Consider the following 20,407-nt stretch of genomic DNA (forward strand, 5'->3'; position numbering starts at 1 on the left):
GTAGACTAAAAAACAAATAAATAGGCCAGCTGGTGGCAACTGCAAAGGTAAGCGCAGACAAGTGCTGGGAAGGGGGGACTGTAGGGATAGAGAGACAGTTCCGCAGTGCAGGGGTTGCCAGGGAGGCAGTGCAAGTGGAGAGTGGCTGGGCCAGGGACCGAGGTCGGTGAGAGTGGCCCAGTTGCAGATCCAGTGCAGTTCCAGTGAAGAATTTTGCAAGGGAGAGGCAGAGAGAAAGCAGAAGCAAAGAGGAAGGTCTAGAGGTGCTTCCAGAACTGGAGATGGTTCTCCTCAAGTTCCAGTTAGGCAGGAAGGCTGTTCCAGAGGGAGGCCCCTGCCGCGGAGAGAGATCTACCCCCAGCCAGTTGTTTTGAGAAGCAGATAACCCTGACATGCAAGGTGTGAATCACACACACCTGCAAAACAGGCCATGGCCATCACTGTTATGTCACTCAAACCCTCCCAAACCACAACATGACATGGCAAGCAATACCCATACACCAACACAGTAACAATAAGGTATACATTGCCATGTCAAAAATGTACAGTGGCATCAGACAATGATGCCTGACATGGAATCAGATGAAATGACTGACCAACAACCTCCCACCCAAAATAAGTCATTCCCAAATGCATTACAAGAGTTGTAGACATAACATAACAATGAATGCCTGTCTACATGCACATTGTGCATTGCAAAATCAACACTGCAGCTGTGTGCTGTGTCCAACTCCTGCAACACACTGCTCAGCGCACAGCACAGTGAACAGCCATTGTGTGTGATGCACACCCTGAGCATCACATCTAAGCGACAGACCACATCAAAAAGCAAATTAGGCATGTACAGGATCCATAATTGGTCACAGAACATGTGCTGCAGGGACAGAGTGGGCACCAGAAGGCAAACAGTGTACACGTGGATATGCAAGGGTGGTTGTACATGTAGTGCATCATAGTGCAAGTGTGTGGGTCAGTAAGGACATGCACTCAAAATATGCATGTGCAATCAAGTGACCATCAGTGTCCTCGACACATCACATGTGAACATTCACCATGTGTACACCCCAGCATGTCAAACCACAACTATCCCCTCACACCTGAAAGGTAAACACAACACATGAACAGGCATTGATCAGCAGAACACAACATGTACATAGGATACCACCATTACAATGTCAGGGTTCCCATCACACTGCAGGGCAAGGCAACTATCAACAACAACCCCCCCCCCCCTCTCCCTCACAAATGACCATGACCCACTGAACAACTGCACCTGGGTCATGGAGCCTTCAACCCTCAATTTCACCTGGCCACAGGATCACCTTTCCCCTTCGTCACCATCTCCCACCTTGTGTGTAAAAAGGTGATGTAACAACCAAGGTAGCACAGTAAAACAATGTCACAACAGGATGTGAACCATGTGTGGTACATAACATAGAATGATGCACCATGAACGGATGTGTACTGTCACAGGTCCCGTGTACAGGCGCGGGAGTGTCACGAAACAACCACCCCCACCGTGTCCCGGGTGCCTGCAAGGTCAAACTCACACAGGCCTCTGAGACCCTGGTGGGGAAGGAGGGTCAGGGATATGCAGTCGGGACAGGTGTTGGCACACTGGATAACTGGAATGAGTGGCAGGAGAGGGGAGGAGGAATGACACATGAAAGTAGGGAATGCAAGAAAATGTACTACCTGCATGAACACATACACAATCCAAACAAACTTGGACATCATTGTCATGGCCTTCTGTAGTCCAGGCTTAGGAGTGGCACGAACCAACCACCCCCTCTAGGGTTTTGGCACCTGCAGGTTTGGGGCTTACACAGGCATCCGCAAACCCAGCGGGGAAAGAGGGTTTGGGAACGTTGCTTGGATAGGTACGGGAAGCAGGAACACCGGGTAGAGGGTACAGGGTTTAAAATTGGATAGGACTCCGGGTGATTAGGGGAAAAAAACATACCAAATTGAATTACACATTCATCCATGCATTAGTGCATCCCCAGCAAGCCTATGCAGAGCAGTTTGAAAGAAAAACAACAAGACACTTAGCTCTGGTTTTGAGTGCTGGCCTCCTGCCTGCGCACTCTCAGGTCCGGTTACAGGAGCACTGCAATGCTGCAAAGAGAGCCACAGTCAATAATCTGTACGTGCCCATTACACAAAAACACACCACCTAACATTCCCCATAGCAACAAACTACTCTACAAACAGACAATCTGGTGTAGATGCTTCGTACCCATATATAACATTACCCCTGTGATGGGTCATACACAGTCAATGCAGTAAGTCAGCCGCCGGTGGGTGCGTGGCAAATGGAACGCCAATATTTCACAATTCACACAACATGCAATGTTCCCTGGGTAAGCAGAGAGACCCATATAGCAAGGCATGACTTCAGAACAAGTCGTGTTCCACCATGACCGAAACAAAGTTGGCAGTGCATGTATCAAAATGTACATGGAAATGAAATGCACTGCACCCGAGTATGTCCCTTGCTGTATGTCCCTGTGAGCTGCCCCTTTCCATGTCTCGGAAGGCTACATGGTTGATACAAGTGCCTCAATGGACCTTGGTGTACCGGAGGGTATGTGCCACTGCCCCTGCAGGTTTCCCAGACAACCTTACAATCAACAGCCATCAGTCCACCAACACATCTGAGCTGCATTGTGTGCTTCAACACCAATATTCGTCCAAGCTCACCCTCAGTGCTGTGACTAAGCCTGCATGTGCAACTCGCCTGGTGCAAGCTTTGCTGTGTTGTGGCCCCCCTGTATTGCTCACCTTGCCTGGAGTTCCTTGGAACACGTCAGCAGTTCTAGGATGTAGGTCTGCAATCCCTGTGCCTCTGCTTGTGCACACATGTGCATGTGGGCACCAACAAACGTGTCCAGAATTCAGACGTCCAATGGGCCATGTTTGCTGGCAAAGGAGCTCTGGAGGCTCATCCCCCTGCAGAAAGGGGATGAAACACATGATTAATGCTTTAAAGTCATCTGTGTGTGTCTCTTCAGGCATCTCATTACTTGACCATGTCAGAGACTTACATCAGAAATCACACCATCAGTCCGTCTTTCACATCCAAAGTGTGGAACACACTATCTACGGCATGAATTGCAACAAGCACGTGTACAGTAAAGATAAGAAACATACTACACAATGCATAGCAATGAATGTACACATTAATCATGAAACACCCCATCTAGCAAAAGCTGAACAGTGGACAATAACACCGCAATCATCCCCACTAGGGGTGTCAACACAAGTCACACAGCACCAGACATGCCACAGATATGACAGTCCAAAGCCCTTGTGTAATAAGTTGTCACACCAAACCATCCTTGCGAGCCCATGGATAAGGGAGGCAGGAGTGGCATATGTGAGTCAAGGACCCCAAGCAGCAAACACATACACAAGACAAGCCTGAAGGGCCCAGCTGGAACAGACAGTGAATGCCTTCAAAAGCCACAAAGCACCGCACCGTCACATGAAAGCACAATAGACAAGCAATTTTAAACTATATTAACTAATTACACTAACTATGGAAAACCTACATTCCTAATTAAACTAACTATCAAACAGAAACTTAACTAACTAAACTAAAAGAAAAATCAAAAATGGCCACATACGACCCGGGGGGAGGGGAGGTACTCAGGAGGGGGGAGGTACAGGGTGCTGCTCAACACCCACATGCGATGATGCTGAGCCAAAAAAAAAACCTCCATGGGCTCAACGCCTGCACAGCCCGACCTATGTGGGAGATAGATGGTCGTCCGATTCTGGCTCATACTGGAAAGGAGGATGTGGCACAGTAGCCTGGCCAAGCCTAGCCGTAGCTTGCCCCTCGTCGGCAGCAAGTCTGCCGGACGGGTGAGCCTGGTTCTGTGTGGCGATGTGATGTAGGTTTGCATGCAGAACCTCACGTGATACACGTGCTTCCTCTTGCAAGGTAGCACGTGTAACACGGAGTTCCACCTGCAAGGCCTGGCTGGACAACCGCTGCACCTCCCAGCAAGCCTGTAGCTCAGCCGAGATGGTACGCTCAAGCTGTGCAAACCTCTCCTCTGCCCGCTGCCTCTGGGACATCATGAGGACACCCAGAGTGGATTTGAGGGAAGCATACTCCTCCCTCAGGGCATCCATGTGCGCCTCTGCGTGAGCAGCAATTGCTTGATGCAGAGACGACATTTCAGCCTGGCGTGCCCTGTCTGAGGCCGCCATGCCCAGCCTGAGCGAGCGGGCCATGGACCGTGCCGCCTGCTGCTGGAGAAGCACCTGCCTAGCAGGGGGGAGCACAGATCGGGCCACATGCTCCATGCTCTCAGCGATGTTCTCCATTGCTGCCCCCTGCCGTTCTGAATTGGCAGTCATGTCTTGCTCCCACTCAGTATACTGCAGTTGCGCGCGGCGACCGCGTTGCTGGGCTTGACCCCTGCGGGACCCAAGGACCGGGGGTCCTCGCTGTGTTGGCACCGCCCGCGGCTGCATGACTACATGCCCCCGTCGACGTGATGTCCCAGGCACATCAGTGATTGGTGTGGAGGGTGACCCTGCGTCCCGATCCACCACAGGCGGAGGAACCAAGACTGTCTCATCCCTCAGTGCAGGTGTCGCAGACAGAGGAGTGTCCACATCAGAATCACTCACCCCTGACACATGGACTTGATGCTCATCCAACTCAACATGGACATCAGAGTCGTCATCAAGGCTGGACTCATAGGCAGCCAGAGACAAGATGGACTGTAGCACTTGGGGGTTTTCGTGGCCTACCACCCCACGACCCCCACTTGTGCCAGGTTGATGTAGTGGTAACAACCCTGTGTCTGGCATGACAACACCATCCTCTTCCTCCATTGCGTCATCACCTGAGAAATAGAGAGAAAAAAGGTCACTACACATGTCAGAAGCACACAACACACACACACACCGACAACAAACGCATCAGGCAGACATGTGACACACAACATATAACCTGGCATGCATGCTGGGTCAACTTGGAATTGCTTCTGTGATCAGACCTGTTGAAAGGTGGCAGTTTCCATGGAAGTGGGTCTATGCAGTGCAGAAAATGTGTACGCCACTCACTACCTACATGTACAAGGACTCCATGGTGTGTGCCAGGAAATGTGAAGGCAGTGCAAGGTCAAATTCAGGCATCACGTGCATTGTGCATTCAATGTGTACCATATCTAAAAGCCAAGCACCCCTCCACCCCAGTACCAAAGCAGGGATGCCTAGCATGGTATCAAAAGGCTGACCATACACCGGTGTATTGACAGGCAGTGTTGACTGGCATCAACAGCTTAATGTGATTCAAGTGACAACACTGCAAATGATGATGGGACAGTAAGCAGGACACATGATGAAAACTCTGGAGGCCGCCCACGTGTGAAGAAGACACAACAACAATTGGACAGAGTCATTGGCCATTGAACAGGCTGAGGCCTGTGAGCCACACAGATTCTCAGACCCTAAACATGTGTGCAACGCAGTACTGAGCAACAGTTGACATGGGAAGGCTGATGAGATGCCATGCAATGTATGTCACCCAGGACTTGTATTACAGTGATCATCCAGTCAAGGAAACATAGGGGCATGCGTGCAATGCAACTGGAGCATGAATGGGCACTCATGTCTCTGCGGGACATCTGACCTATGAACAGTACAAGTGAGATACCCTGAATCAAGTACTAAGGCTGTACCACACGGCATATGTATGGCAGATTCTACGCTGGAAGTTAGCATCTACACAGGACGCATGAACAGGAAAGTACACATTGGCAAGATTGAAGCAGACCAGTGCAAAGGTGGAACTGGGGTGCAGAGTGGCGGAGGAGGGGCAAGGGAGCATGCCTACATGGAGTCCCCGCATGCAGGCAGAGGAGGCATGCATCATGGAAGCATTGCATTACTTACACATCAGAACCATGTACACGTCACATGTAGTGGCAATCATGCACAACACATCCCACAAGTGAAACACACACGTCCTCAACAAACACGCATCAACACTCACTGGATTGGGCATCAAAGTCCAGCATCTCTCCCACTCCTTCGACCAATTCAGGTGGTATGAACTCCGCAACGAGTGCCTCATGCGGAGTGAGCTCTTCCTCCTCTGGTGCAGGCCCACCGCCAGTCACCAGAGTCAAGTTGTAATTAGAGGCACGCTTAGCCTTAGTGCTGCGTTTGATGTCATTCCAATGCTTTTTGCACTCTTGCGCCGTGCGCACCTCATGGCCGAATGAACTGACATGTTCCGCAACATGCTTCCAGTGGGTGTCACGTTGGGCAGCCGTAGTCTGACTATTGGCACCCAGTAGCATGTCACGGCTGTGGCCCCGCACGTAGCCCATGAGGAAGTCCAGTTCCTGCTTGCAGAAAGGCTTCTTCCTTGACGTGCAGGAGGTCGTGGCTGTGTGTGGGGTCCCAGCCTGTGCTGCAGGTGCAATCTTCCTCCTCTTGGACTGTGGCGCAGACCCTGGCTGGCTAATGCCGCCCTGACCAGAATGGCCAGTGGGTTCGGTGGATTGAGCCAAGGGAGTGGCAGGTGGAGGGACGACCAAAGGCCTGACTTGTTTCAGTGGCAGCTGGGTGCCCTCTAATGGACCCTGCGCAGCAACATCAGCTGTGGCAGGGACATTTACCGCAATGGTCCTGGTTGGCAGATTCACAACCGGGGTGTTGTTGGGTGCATCTGCCCCTGCACTTGCCAATGCCCGGCTGTTCGGGGCAGCAGATGACATAACTGCCCCAGGGAAACGTGTCTTGGTCTGAGCAGCCCGGCCTGCCCCTATGGTTTCCCTCCTGGCCTGTTGGAAATCTACCAAGGGCTCCTCAAGTGCCAATGCAGCCTGCGCTGGCAGACCCTGAGCCTGGGTGGCGGTGTCCACAGCTGCACCTGCAGCTACCACTACCCATGGGCCCGTGGAAGTCGATGGAACGGACTGCCGGGTCACACGGGTGCCAGTGCCAGATGCAGAAGCTGCATCCCCAGGAACCACAGGGGGTGGTGGCAGGACTGCACCGACACATGGCACAACATTGTGCTCAAGTGGCGCACCCCTGCCTCTTCCCCCTCTGTGGCCGCCCTGGACACCCTGGAGTCCCCCTACTCCCTGGTCACCACGGCCATGTCCCCGACCACGCCCGCCACAAGGAGTACGCCCAGCTGAGGCGCCCCTCACCTTTGGTGTCCTCCCAACCATGGCACAGATGTAGTAGTGCCGGCACAGATGGAGTAGTGCCAATGGGAGGTGTACACTACAATTGACCTGGGCAATTGGGGTGAAGGGGGTGGGAAGCAAGATGTTAACAGCCCCCCTGCACCTGCAAGGCTGTATGTGACCCCAGTGATGTAGTGACGGGTCACGTAACACTCAGGTACCCCAAAACTGCAGTAAAACCGTGCACGCAACCCTGCAGCCTACGTGCGTGGATTTAACCTCCCGCAGTACGCAGTGGCACCCAGTAACACGAATAACGCGTACGCGTGGGCCACGCAGGCTACTATGACATCGAAAATGGGTGCGATACACAGGGGCAACCACAGTGGGAAAAAGAGCGTGTGCGACTCACCGTCTGACTAGCGCGATGCAGAAAAACACGCGTAGCCAATACCCCCGCCAAAAGAAGAGATACGTCCTTGATAGCTGTGAAGTTGTGATGGCGCGCAAAACAACAGGAAGCAGCAACACATGTCGGTCTCCACGAAAGGCACGTACAGCGAACTGCTGGCCCCGCTCACCTTTAACCGATGCTGAGGGAAAAGCCTGCGCGCGTCACGTCACTTAAGCTCATGGGCCCTTTCCTCGGATTACACGCGGACGTGCAGTTTTTCACGTGCGCTGAAACGCCCATGCACGCCTGCGCGCGTCACGTCACAGAGGCGCTTGCGCTTGAAGGGCCTTTTGTCCAATGAAATTGCGTAGGCGTGCAGACGCGCTTACGCGCTAAGGGCCTTTCCTCGAATTACACGCTGACGTGCAGAATTTTCACATGCCAAATCACTCCGTATCAAGCTGGCCACGCGTAAGCACACGGAAGACCACGCTCCTGCCCAGAAGGCCGAATTACTGCCCCCCAGAGCCCCGAGCACGCTCCCACCTGCCATCTGCTGCTCCCTGACTGCCTGCTGCCCACGTGCCCTGCCATTTGCTGCCTGCACATCAGCCAGGGGTGCTGTTGCTGTGACCAACCCTGCTGGAACGAAAGACTCCCGACTGGGATTCCATCGCTCCACAGCCCAGCCCCAGGACCCAGTTGCCCACCCACTCCTGCCTCTGGGGTTGTCATGTCGGGCACTGCAACATCTGGCACCACTGACAACGCCCGGCCAGAGAGGCAGAGGGGCACCAGCTTCAGTGCCAGGGAAGTTGGTGTCCTGGTGGAGCAAGTCCTGGGGCAGCTTGATGCCCTCTTTGGAAGTTCCCGCGCCGACAAGGAAGGACGGACTCGGATCTGGACGGACATCGTGACTGCCATCAACGCGGAGGGGGTGGCAGTCCGTGACTTCCAACATGTCAAGAAGCGCTGGGAGGACTTCAGGTCCAGGACCCTCAACAAGGCCCGGCGCCTCTTGAAGGCAGCGGATGCTAAGGGGCGCCGGGGCCACTTCTCGGAAGATCAGATGAGGGTCCTGGAACGCATATCCCCAGCGCTCCACGTCCAGGTCCTTGAGAGGCAGACCCGTCTGGAGTCGAGCGGTAAGTGTACATGCATCCTGATTGTAAGCTGTGTGTGTGGTGATGTTTCAGTAGTGTGCAGGTTGCACATCTGTTTGTATGGGGCCGAGTATGGGTGGGGGTGTACAGGGCCGTCAACCTAACACATGCGAGGGCTGTCATGTGTGAGACATGGATGGTGCTTGTGTGTGTAGGCTTGCATGCCAAATGCAGTTGTGTGGGCACACATGTTTGGGTGAATGTGTATGTAAGTAGGCATGTTCGTGATTTCACGCATGTATGTTGTTTGCAGCTGCATGTATCGGCACTGTGTACATGTACATGTGTGTGTATTTGACAAGGGTGCAACAGTGATGCAACATGGATGCATGTGACAGCGGGATGTGGAAGCCTGATTGGCAGATGCGACAGTTGGCAGAGGTGTACACATGCATGCAAGTGTGGTGGTGTGTGTACATGTGTAGTGCACTCCCTGTGTTGCATGTGATGTCTGGCTCACCTTTGCCTGCTCATGCTGTTGTATGTGTATGGATGGTGCTGGCAGTTGCGATATGGCTGTGGTATGGCTCATGTGTGCAAGTTGAAATGACATGTGTGTTGGGGATTGTGATGGCATGTCTGAGGTTTGCCAATGCCACTCATGTGCAACTGTCATGTGTGTATGTGTCCATTGTACAGTGCCCTGATGCCTGTGTTTTATTTCTCCCTGTCTGCAGCGTCAACTGATGAAGAGGGCGGAGAAGGTGCTGTGGAGCACAGCGGCGGGGATCCCACCGCTAGCCGGAGACGCAAGGCCCGGCTCCCCTCCCAGGTTGTGATCTCGTCGGGGAGTGAGGAGTCCGGTGCCGCGTCCCAGGCCGCAGCTGCCGGGGGGAGGTCGAAGAGGCGGAGGTTGGAGTTGGACTCCTCGGCAGCAGAAGGGGCAGCTGGGACCCCACAGGGCCCAACGGGGGAAGATGGCACGGAGTCATCCAGGTTGGTGGGGGGTTTGGTGGACGAGGAGGCCGTGCAAGCAACAGAGATGGGGTCTGGAGGTGGGGATTCCACTGGTGCTAGTGGTGCAGTGCAGGACCAGGGACAGGAGGCAGCACAGGCCGCCGCAGAGGTGCCTGTGTGCAATCCTGTCCCTGATCCTGTCACTGCATCATCTTGCACTAGCAGGGATCCCTAAGTCCAGACCCGTTTTCAGGCAGGGGATGAGCTCACGACAACTGGACTTCCTCTGCCTGCGGACGTGGCTATCCGGGTCCGGGTTGAGCCTGTCCTGACTGGTGTGGCGTTGCGTCAACAGGCCATGCGAGGTGACCTGCAGTCTTTTCATGAGGAGACTGCACGTCATCTAGAATGGCTTGTTGACCGCGTCGGCCTACTGGGACAGGTCACCCAGGCCGGATTCCTCCGTTTGATGGGGCTTGCTATGACCCCCTCCTCAAATGAACCCCCTATGCGCCAGTCGTCCTCCGTGCCATCTTCCCACCCATCAGTCACCTGGGTGCCCTGTGGAGCTGCCTCTGACGGTGCGGCCAGGCTGGTGGAGGAGGCATCCCTGCCACAGTCGGGAGTTGGACGTCCAGCAGGGGTGGCCACATTAACGACTGCACCCCAGCCAGCGGAGGATGTGCAGGCAGCAGGAGGCAGTGCACGGGCAGAGGCACAGCAGCAGCAGCAACGTGGTGCGAGCCATGATTGCTCGGGGCCTTTGATATTGGAGGGGCAGCCATCGGCCGGAGGGCAGGAGGACCCAGGATGGGAAGTGTCTTCCGGGTGGCAGCGGTTGGGCCACGCTATAGATGCGGAGCGGCTGCGGGCGGAAGAGGCACGGCTCACGATGGTCAGGGCGGTGAACTCCATGCGGAGGGCCCTGAGGCGGGCTGAGTGCCTCGAGGCAATCCGCAGGGGGTTGGAGGTGGACACATCGACGGCCCTGCGGATCCTCGCGGCCATGGAGGAGGACCGCCTCCGGGACATTGAGCAGGAGTTCGATGATGCCCTGGCCCGGGACATTCAAAAGTGAGCCGTCGGACTAGCCCGCTGCCCTTGTAAATAGTTCTGTAGTTATTGTTAGGTTTCCTTTGGTTTTGCATTTTTTTTGGACCTTTTGGACAATGGGCCACATTTTTGTATATAGTTTTTTTTTATTAGGTAGTGTTATTAGATAGGTTTCATTTCTTCTGTTGGGATCATGGACCCTGGATTGTTTATCTGTATATAGTTGACTGTTGGATTTTCATTTTTTTTTTACAATTTACCCATGGAGCAATGGTTTTCAATTTTAATATTCCATTGGATTTACTTTTGTAGACTGTGACTTTGGACACCTTTCCTTTGGATTATGATTTGTGGTTTTGCATTATTTCACGGACATGCTGGTTTTTATTATTTTTGAATTCCCATTTTTGTTTGTTAATTTTTGATTCAATTTATGTTTCTTTTAATACATATTTTTGTTCAAACTTCAATGTGTAATATCATCTCATTGGTTTCATGCATATCATGATATGTGTTTTGAGATTCACTGACACCCATTAGGTGTATGTGAGGGACATGTGTTCATTTCCAAACTTGCAATTAGGGTTCTATCATATTATTGCCATTTCTAAGTGGGTGGATGCCATACTCGGGTGGGTGTTTGGCATTTGGAGGCTGACCATAAGGGCCAGGGATCTAGATTGTGATGACATGTTGGCTGGGGGACATGTGTGGGTGCCTGGTGGAGGGTGCCCTGCACTGCTGGGGGGTGGGGGTGCAGGGGGACATGAGTTGGACATGAGTGGGGGCCTGCTGGCAGGTGCCCCACAGTGCTGGGGGGTGGGGGTGCAGGGGGACATGAGTTGGACATGAGTGGGGGCCTGCTGGCAGGTGCCCCACAGTGCTGGGGGGTGGGGGTGCAGGGGGACATGAGTTGGACATGAGTGGGGGCCTGCTGGCAGGTGCCCCACAGTGCTGGGAGGTGGGGGTGCAGGGGGACATGAGCTGGGGGCCTGGTGGAGGGTGCCCCACAGTGCTGGGGGGTGGGGGTGCAGGGGGACATGAGTTGGGGGCCTGCTGGCAGGTGCCCCACAGTGCTGGGGGTGGGGGTGCAGGGGGACATGTGTTGGACATGAGTGGGAGCCTGCTGTCAGGTGCCCCACAGTGCTGGGGGGTGGGGGTGCAGGGGGACATGAGTTGGACATGAGTGGGGGCCTGCTGGCAGGTGCCCCACAGTGCTGGGGGGTGGGGGTGCAGGGGGACATGAGTTGGGGGCCTGGCGGAGGGTGCCCCACAGTGCTGGGGGGTGGGGGTGCAGGGGGACATGAGTTGGGGGCCTGGTGGAGGGTGCCCCACAGTGCTGGGGGGTGGGGTGCAGGGGGACATGAGTTGGGGGCCTGCTGGCAGGTGCCCCACAGTGCTGGGGGGTGGGGGTGCAGGGGGACATGAGTTGGGGGCCTGGTGGAGGGTGCCCCACAGTGCTGGGGGGTGGGGGTGCAGGTGGACATGAGTTGGGGGCCTGGTGGAGGGTGCCCCACAGTGCTGGGGGGTGGGGGTGCAGGGGGACATGAGTTGGGGGCCTGGTGGAGGGTGCCCCACAGTGCTGGGGGGTGGGGGACATGGGTTGGACATGAGTGGGGGCCTGCTGGCAGGTGCCCCACAGTGCTGGGGGGTGGGGGTGCAGGGGGACATGAGTTGGACATGAGTGGGGGCCTGCTGGCAGGTGCCCCACAGTGCTGGGAGGTGGGGGAGCAGGGGGACATGAGCTGGGGGCCTGGTGGAGGGTGCCCCACAGTGCTGGGGGGTGGGGGTGCAGGGGGACATGAGTTGGGGGCCTGCTGGCAGGTGCCCCACAGTGCTGGGGGTGGGGGTGCAGGGGGACATGTGTTGGACATGAGTGGGAGCCTGCTGTCAGGTGCCCCACAGTGCTGGGGGGTGGGGGTGCAGGGGGACATGAGTTGGACATGAGTGGGGGCCTGCTGGCAGGTGCCCCACAGTGCTGGGGGGTGGGGGTGCAGGGGGACATGAGTTGGGGGCCTGGCGGAGGGTGCCCCACAGTGCTGGGGGGTGGGGGTGCAGGGGGACATGAGTTGGGGGCCTGGTGGAGGGTGCCCCACAGTGCTGGGGGGTGGGGGTGCAGGGGGACATGAGTTGAGGGCCTGCTGGCAGGTGCCCCACAGTGCTGGGGGGTGGGGGTGCAGGGGGACATGAGTTGGGGGCCTGGTGGAGGGTGCCCCACAGTGCTGGGGGGTGGGGGTGCAGGTGGACATGAGTTGGGGGCCTGGTGGAGGGTGCCCCACAGTGCTGGGGGGTGGGGGTGCAGGGGGACATGAGTTGGGGGCCTGGTGGAGGGTGCCCCACAGTGCTGGGGGGTGGGGGTGCAGGTGGACATGAGTGGGGGCCTACTGGCAGGTGCCCCACAGTGCTGGGGGGTGGGGGTGCAGGGGGACATGAGTTGGACATGAGTGGGGGCCTGCTGGCAGGTGCCCCACAGTGCTGAGGGGTGGGGGTGCAGGGGGACATGAGTTGGGGGCCTAGTGGAGGGTGCAACACAGTGCTGGGGGGTGGGGGTGCAGGGGGACATGAGTTGGTGGCCTGGTGGAGGGTGCCCTGCACTGCTGGGAGGTGGGGGTGCAGGGGGACATATGTGGGGGCCTGGTGGAGGGTGCCCCACAGTGCTGTGGGGTGGGGGTGCTCGGGGACATGAGTGGGGGTGCAGGGTAGTCCCCCGTGGTGTGGGCTGCCTGCAGGAGCTGTGGAGGTTGTGGAGTGAACACCTGGGAGGACCCACACGGCCAATTCACGTGTAGTACTCCACGGAACCCCTGAAATACACGTACCCTGCTGATATCGCGTGTGAAACTTCCCGCGCACCCCAAAATACACGTACCCAGGACATTCGCTTGTGGAACTTCCAGCGCACCCCTGATATACACGTACCCAGCTGAAATCGCGTGTGAAACTTCCCGTGCACCCCTGAAATACACGTACCCTGCTGAATTCACGTGTGTAACTTCCCGCGCACCCCGAAATACACGTACCCAGGACATTCGCGTGTGGAACTTCCAGCGCACCCCTGATATACACGTACCCAGCTGAAATCGTGTGTAGAACTTTCCGCGCACCCCTGAAATACACATACCCTGCTGAATTCACGTGTGTAACTTCCCGCGCACCCCGAAATACACGTACCCAGGACATTCGCTTGTGGAACTTCCAGCGCACCCCTGATATACACGTACCCTGCTGAATTCACGTGTGTAACTTCCCGCGCACCCCAAAATACACGTACCCAGGACATTTGCGTGTGGAACTTCCAGCGCACCCCTGATATACACGTACCCAGCTGAAATCGCGTGTGAAACTTCCCGCACACCCCTGAAATACACGTACCCTGCTGAATTCACGTGTGTAACTTCCCGCGCACCCCGAAATACACGTACCCAGGACATTCGCCTGTGGAACTTCCAGCGCACCCCTGATATACACGCAACCAGCTGAAATCACGTGTGAAACTTCCCACGCACCCCTGAAATACACGTACCCTGCTGAATTCACGTGTGAAACTTCCCGTGCACCCCTAATGTACACGTACCCAGCTGAAATAACGTGAGGAACTTCCCGCGCACCCCAGTGATACACGTACCCCGCTTGCCGTGCTGGTACAGGGTTAGCGCAGCCCTTTGCGCTGGATTGGGGATTTTGATGGCTTTTCCCTGCGCAAGGGGCGTTCTTGGGGGCGTAACTGGCGCTGCTGCAGGGTCGCTGCGCCACTGTGCGCCACGGCTGGTTTTGGTGGCTGGAATCCATGAATACGCTGTGCGCGGAAATGTATTTTGGCGCACGCGGCTGGCGCAGGGATTCGCACGCACACACTGTGCGCCAGCCGCGTGCGCCACTTGTGCGCTGAATTCTATTAATTACCCCCCTTAAACTTGAAAAAGAGGAGCAAGAAGTCAAGACAGGAAAACCTACCTGAAATAACAAGAGCTCAAGCTCGATAGACATGGAGACCATACCAACATGAGCTAAGAGAGAAGAGGTCTGAAGAAGACAAATATGCCTTTGAACACACATTTATGTGCAGTGCTGGAAATGGAAAAAAAATACTTGCAGAACCTTCTCATCCTTGGGTGGGGTGTGTAGGGAGGTTGTGGAGGTGCGTGGCCCCTGGCCAGGTCACTCAATACAGTATCTTTTCATAGCACCCAATCCTGGTGATTTGCATAAAAGCAAATAGTATTATGGGAACATAAGAATGTCCACAAATTGAAATTTGAAACATTTCTTATGAAACCCTTTTGAGAAAATAATGGATGTTGGGCTCTGCAGTTTTAATTGGTCACAGGACTCACCCTAAGAAAAATAATCTCTGCACATGAAGGACGTATATAGACTTGGATGTTAATGTATTCAGTTTACCATGCCGAGTCTAACCATAGTGTCTGCTTGCTGAAATGTGGGTTGCTCGTGCATGTGACAACTCAGCTTCAGGACAGATCCTGCTCTGAAGCCCAGTCATCAAACAAAAATGCAACTCACGCTTCAACGAGCAGACAGTTTTCAGAAGACTCGGCAGCGCTGCAGAGTCTTCTGAAAGCCCCTGCTTGTTGAAGTGTGGGGGATCGTCCATGGGATAATGTGCCTTCAGAGTAGATCCGTGAGTATCATGGGTAGCCTCTGGGTCAGGGTACAGGGCAGCGCTCGGACAAGAGCACCACTTGATCTTGTTCTGGCCTATTTTCTGAGCCGAGAGGGTGTGAATGACACTGTATGCAATCCCGCGAATAGCAGACTGCTTCTGATGCTTAAGTGCCCTGAGAAACCATTTTGTAAAGTTTGCCACCCTAGTAGCCGGGAAATCAAATAATTTGTGATGTCATCTTTGATGTCCTGGGTGTTGGTCTTAGAAGTGCACAATGGTGGTGTGAGTTATGGTTGCTTAGCTTACCATAACTGGCGAATTTCTGTTTTTTTTTTGGTTTTACTTGTAACCATAACGGCCCTTTAACAAAATGTTCTCACTGAATTTCATAGGTTTTTATGATTGCAGCTTAACCATAACGTCCCTTTATCAAAGTGTTTTCACTGAATAATAGAATATATATTTTTTATGTCCATGAGATGGCGCTCCAATGCAGCATTTCAAACTTTTTTGTGGTGGAGTTTGAATCCGTCCAGTATTAGAGAAAGAAAAGACAAGTGTCGCACCGTGTTTAAAGTTACAAACTCTTAGGTGTTTTGGTAACTGTCATTGAACATGACGTGCTCTACATCTCCCGTTGAAGCCCAATGGCTTCTTCATCGGATGGTAGCAATAGAACGTGAAAATCATGTAGAGCAAAACATATATGATTGACATAAAAGAAATGAAAAATAAATTCATATTACCACCCAACGTCTTAGAATTCATTTATGTGTAAAGCATGACTTTCACCCTACTGTACCTTGACGCTTGGGAGATCAAGATGATTAGCAGAAGGGATTAGTGGACAGGTGGATCAGCCAACTCTTTAGGGCCTTTCTGAAAGTTGGGCGATCACTCAGATCGCAGTGTATGTTGGAAGTTTCCGGAGGTTGCTAGCTTGACCTCAGAAGGATTCACTGCCTTTTCTTGGGAGGCAGATATTGGGTGGAACCAATCATTTTTTGCTTGCGGGTCTCACTGTTTGGTCATGTTATGGGAATTTATAGATGATGAAACTCGGGCTCATGCCTTTGTACTCAGGGTGAGTTATGCAGAGGGCTTTCAACTCATTGCATGTGGTTAAAACAGTGGTAGGATTCTCAGAGATAATGTGCTAGGGTTCAAATATGTTTATCATGTTAGTTTGGTTGTTCCCAGTATGTCGATTTGCACAGGATAAGTTAACTGCCGATGCCCTCCACCTTGTTCCTTTGGCAGCAGAGTTCATATTATCATTAAATGGAGGATATGAGGACTCAGACTCATACACAGATGCAGTTCCATGTTGCTGGATGAAAACAGTTTTGCAACTCCCTCATATGAACTGCTTCCTCCAAATAAAGCACACAAAAAACCTATGGGCTTTATTACGGGTCCGGCAGTAACCCTGCTGGTGCTACCGGTGCGTTGCTGCTGGACCGGTAATATTTTACCGGCACCTGACTTCCTGGTGCCACCTGCTGATTATGAGTCAGGCAGCCCGTGAAGTCAGGCACTGGTAAATTGTAAGTCCCCATTCCCATGGTGTCCTATGGCACTCTATGGGAGTCGGGACATAGAAGCACCGGCACCGTTGCTAACGGTCGTGTTGCTTCCTTGAAGGGTTTGCCCCTGGCAGGGTCAGACCTGTCAGGCACAGCAGCCACGGCAAGCAAACACGTAGTTTGCTGGTACAGAAACAGGGGTGCTGGTGAGCTGACCGGCACCCTTGTTTTTCCGGACCTACAACACTGTAATGAGGCCCTATGTAATTAAACGTTCTCTTGAGGTAAACCCAAGTGGCTGAGTCCGATGCCGGGTGGGGCTGGGTAGAGCTTAGGGAGAGATTACATTCTCATGACAAATCCCGATTCTGATGACAAATCCCTACTCTTGGTGCAGTACGACCAGGAAGAGTAATGTTTCCATTAGGTATATCCACATTGCAAGGGGGGGTCCCCTAAAAGGACAGTATTATGACTGGGATTCTTGTGACACACCGCTACTCTATGACTTAGGTGTGGTAGGGCAAATCAGGGGATTCTTGCCACACTGCCCCCGGCCCCGCATTGCTTAAAAGGAGGTGGCAAGAGGCCCCCAGGGATACCCGACCCACCACACTGAGTGTCAGGTAGAGACATCCTTGCACACCCCTTTTAAAATGCAAGAAAGGCACTTGTAGAAAGAAATCTATGAAATGCAGTAACAAGACCAGAACAAAGAAGATATTATCCTATGCGAACAACAAATACAATACATTGATTCAAATGAAAGAAAGTTAGAATGGTTGAGTAACTCCTCTTAGCAGATTAAAATTTGAAAAAGAGGAGCACAAAATCAAGACAGGAAAACCTACTTGAAATAAGAAGAGCTCAACCTCGATAGACATGGAGACCGTAGCAATATGAACTAAGGGAGAAGTAGTCTCAAGAAGACAAAAATGCCTTTGGACACACACTTATGTGCAGTGCTGGAAATGGAAAGAAAATACCTTCCCATCCTTGGGTGGGTTGTGGGAGGTGGGGGAGGGGTGTGGCCCCTGGCCAGGTCACACAATACAATGGGCCTCATTTCGAGTTTGGCTGTAGCCATGGAGCTATTAGCTACATGGCTGCCGCCAAACTGGGCTCCTTTACCGGGTTCCCAGAGTGAGGAATTACCAGGCCATTCCGAGTTTGGAGGGCCCGGTAATTCCTCCCTCTGGGAACCCGGGCCCGGACCTTCCCCATTCCCATCTGAGCCCCCACAGGGCTCAATGGGAATGGGAGAGGGAGCTAACAACGGGCCGATTACGACCGGCCTGTTTTTAGCTCCCTCTTCCCCTCGCGGGACCCGGTAACGACGCCTGGTTTTACCAGGCGTCGTTACCGGGTCCCGCGAGGGGACCTCGTAATTTCGCGGGACGGGTTTAACGGGTCCGCCTCCATTAGCGGAGCCCGTTAAACCGTTCCGCAAAACTTATATAAGCCCAATATCTTTTAATAGTAATTCTGGTGATTTGCATAAAAGCATGGGAACATAAGAATGTCCACAATTTGAAATTTTAAACATGCCTTAAGAAACCCTTTTGAGAAATTAACGGATGTTGGGCTGTGCAGTTTTAATTGGTCACAGGGCTCAACCTAAGAAAAAAGATTCTGCACGTGAAGGACATATATACCAGTTTGGAAAGCTGCAACAAGTATGTGAGGCCTTGGATGTTTCTGTATTAAGTTTACCATGCCAAGTCTACTAAAGTGTCTGCTTGCTGAAATGTGGGTTGCTTGTGCATGTGACAACTCGGCTTCAGGACAGAACCTATTCTGAAGGTGAGTTATCACACTAAAAAGCAACCCATGCTTCAATGAGCAGACTGCTTTCAGAAGACTGGGCTTTGCTGCAGAGTCTTCTGAAAGCCCCTGCTTGTTGACGCGTGGGTTGCACGTCCATGTGATAACATGGCTACAAAGTAGATCCAGGCCCGGCTCCAGGAATTTTCATCTGGGAGGGCCAGCGTTCTGACCAGGGGGGCCCACATTTCATTGGGTGTGGGTCTAGGAGTACCCTAATCAAAGTGCTGGCGTAAATCCAGATTTCCCATTTGCACTGCTCTATAAAAAACAGATTGCAAAAGAGAAGCAAGGCAAATAGTGTTGCAACTTCAATCTACCTATCTTCCCTTCCCATCTGCTCTTCCATTTCTGTTATATCTGATCCTCCTTCACCTTTCACCGTCCAGACACCTTCCTACAGCTGCATAAACACTGTTCCCATTTACCTAACCTTCCACCTATTCACAATAGCACCCAGCACACCTTTCCTGGCCTGGCTTGGGAGAATTGAGGGTGATGCCTCCTCATCTTCCTCTGAGAGGCTGAGCAGTGAGGCCCCCAGTCTTTGTACCATCTCAGATGGTGTCTGCCCAACAAAACCTTCCTGAGCACTGTGGCTACTCCCAGCAGACCCCGGAGGAGATGCTTGTGCTCCCTCCATCTTGATGTTAAAGATATACCCCCATAAACCCCAGAATACTGAAGCAAGGAATAGGAGATTTTATTTCCTACAAAATGACATTTTTTTCAAACAAATTTTTATTTTCAAGAACAGAACATACCATGCCCAATCAATACAGGTAGCCTTGTTGATCTTAACAATATTTAGAGCACAAAAACATATCCTCCAATAGGATACACATGTATACAATCCTCCCTTCACCCACCCAGTCCACAAACCCCCCTCCTTTCCAACTGATCCCCTACAGTAGTCCCATTCTGAATGTTTCCCATCAATGGTTCATGTCCAGAATTATTACATTTTAAACACAAAATGTTAGATTTTGTTGCATTTTTTCAAACATTTTAATTGAGTTGAGAGTGCAAGACAGTGCTAGGGATGCATCAGGAGGCAGACGGTGCTGGTTGAGGGGTTTCCGGCATCCTAGTATCGCTCCTGGTGGGGCGTGGCATGAAGGAGAGGGCCTTGCTCCCCTGCCATGGCCCTGTACATCATTGTCTGGTACATACTGTTTATACACTGGTTATATTATGCAATTGTCCATGCTGTCTCTTTGCTTGATGTGTTTACTTTGATTTGGTATTGAATTATACAAATTTGTTCTATAAATGTGGCCCGGATATTTTCAAAGTAAGATGTGTGTGTGTGTGTGTGTGTGTCCTAATGCCTGTTCTACCCATCCATTAAACCATGAGTGAGGCTTTTTGGAATAGCTTATAATGCGAACTGAATCACTTCTAGGGGCAGCTCATTTTAACAAGCAAGGCATAGTGAAAAATAAAATGCTCAGGATCACACACTTTGGTTAAGTGGTAAAGCCATAATTTCAGACTAGCCTGAAATTTAGATACTACACATCTTCTGAGCTCAAGTTGGTACACATATATGTTGAATTTTAGCTTTGAATACCTAAAATAATGCTCAATTATATACAGATTACTTTAAAAATGCACAAGTCACATGATAAAACAACCTGACAATGTATTCATCATTGTAGAAACATGTTGATGAAAAGATTAAGGGGGGCATTTTGTTTTGAATTATAAACTGCATAGAGCAAAATTCTCCTGTTTGCACTTTTTTGCAAAAGGGGCCA

This window comes from Ambystoma mexicanum, chromosome 6p (genome assembly GCF_040938575.1).
Source record: "Ambystoma mexicanum isolate Mex_15411 chromosome 6p, UKY_AmexF1_1, whole genome shotgun sequence".
NCBI lineage: Eukaryota > Metazoa > Chordata > Amphibia > Caudata > Ambystomatidae > Ambystoma > Ambystoma mexicanum.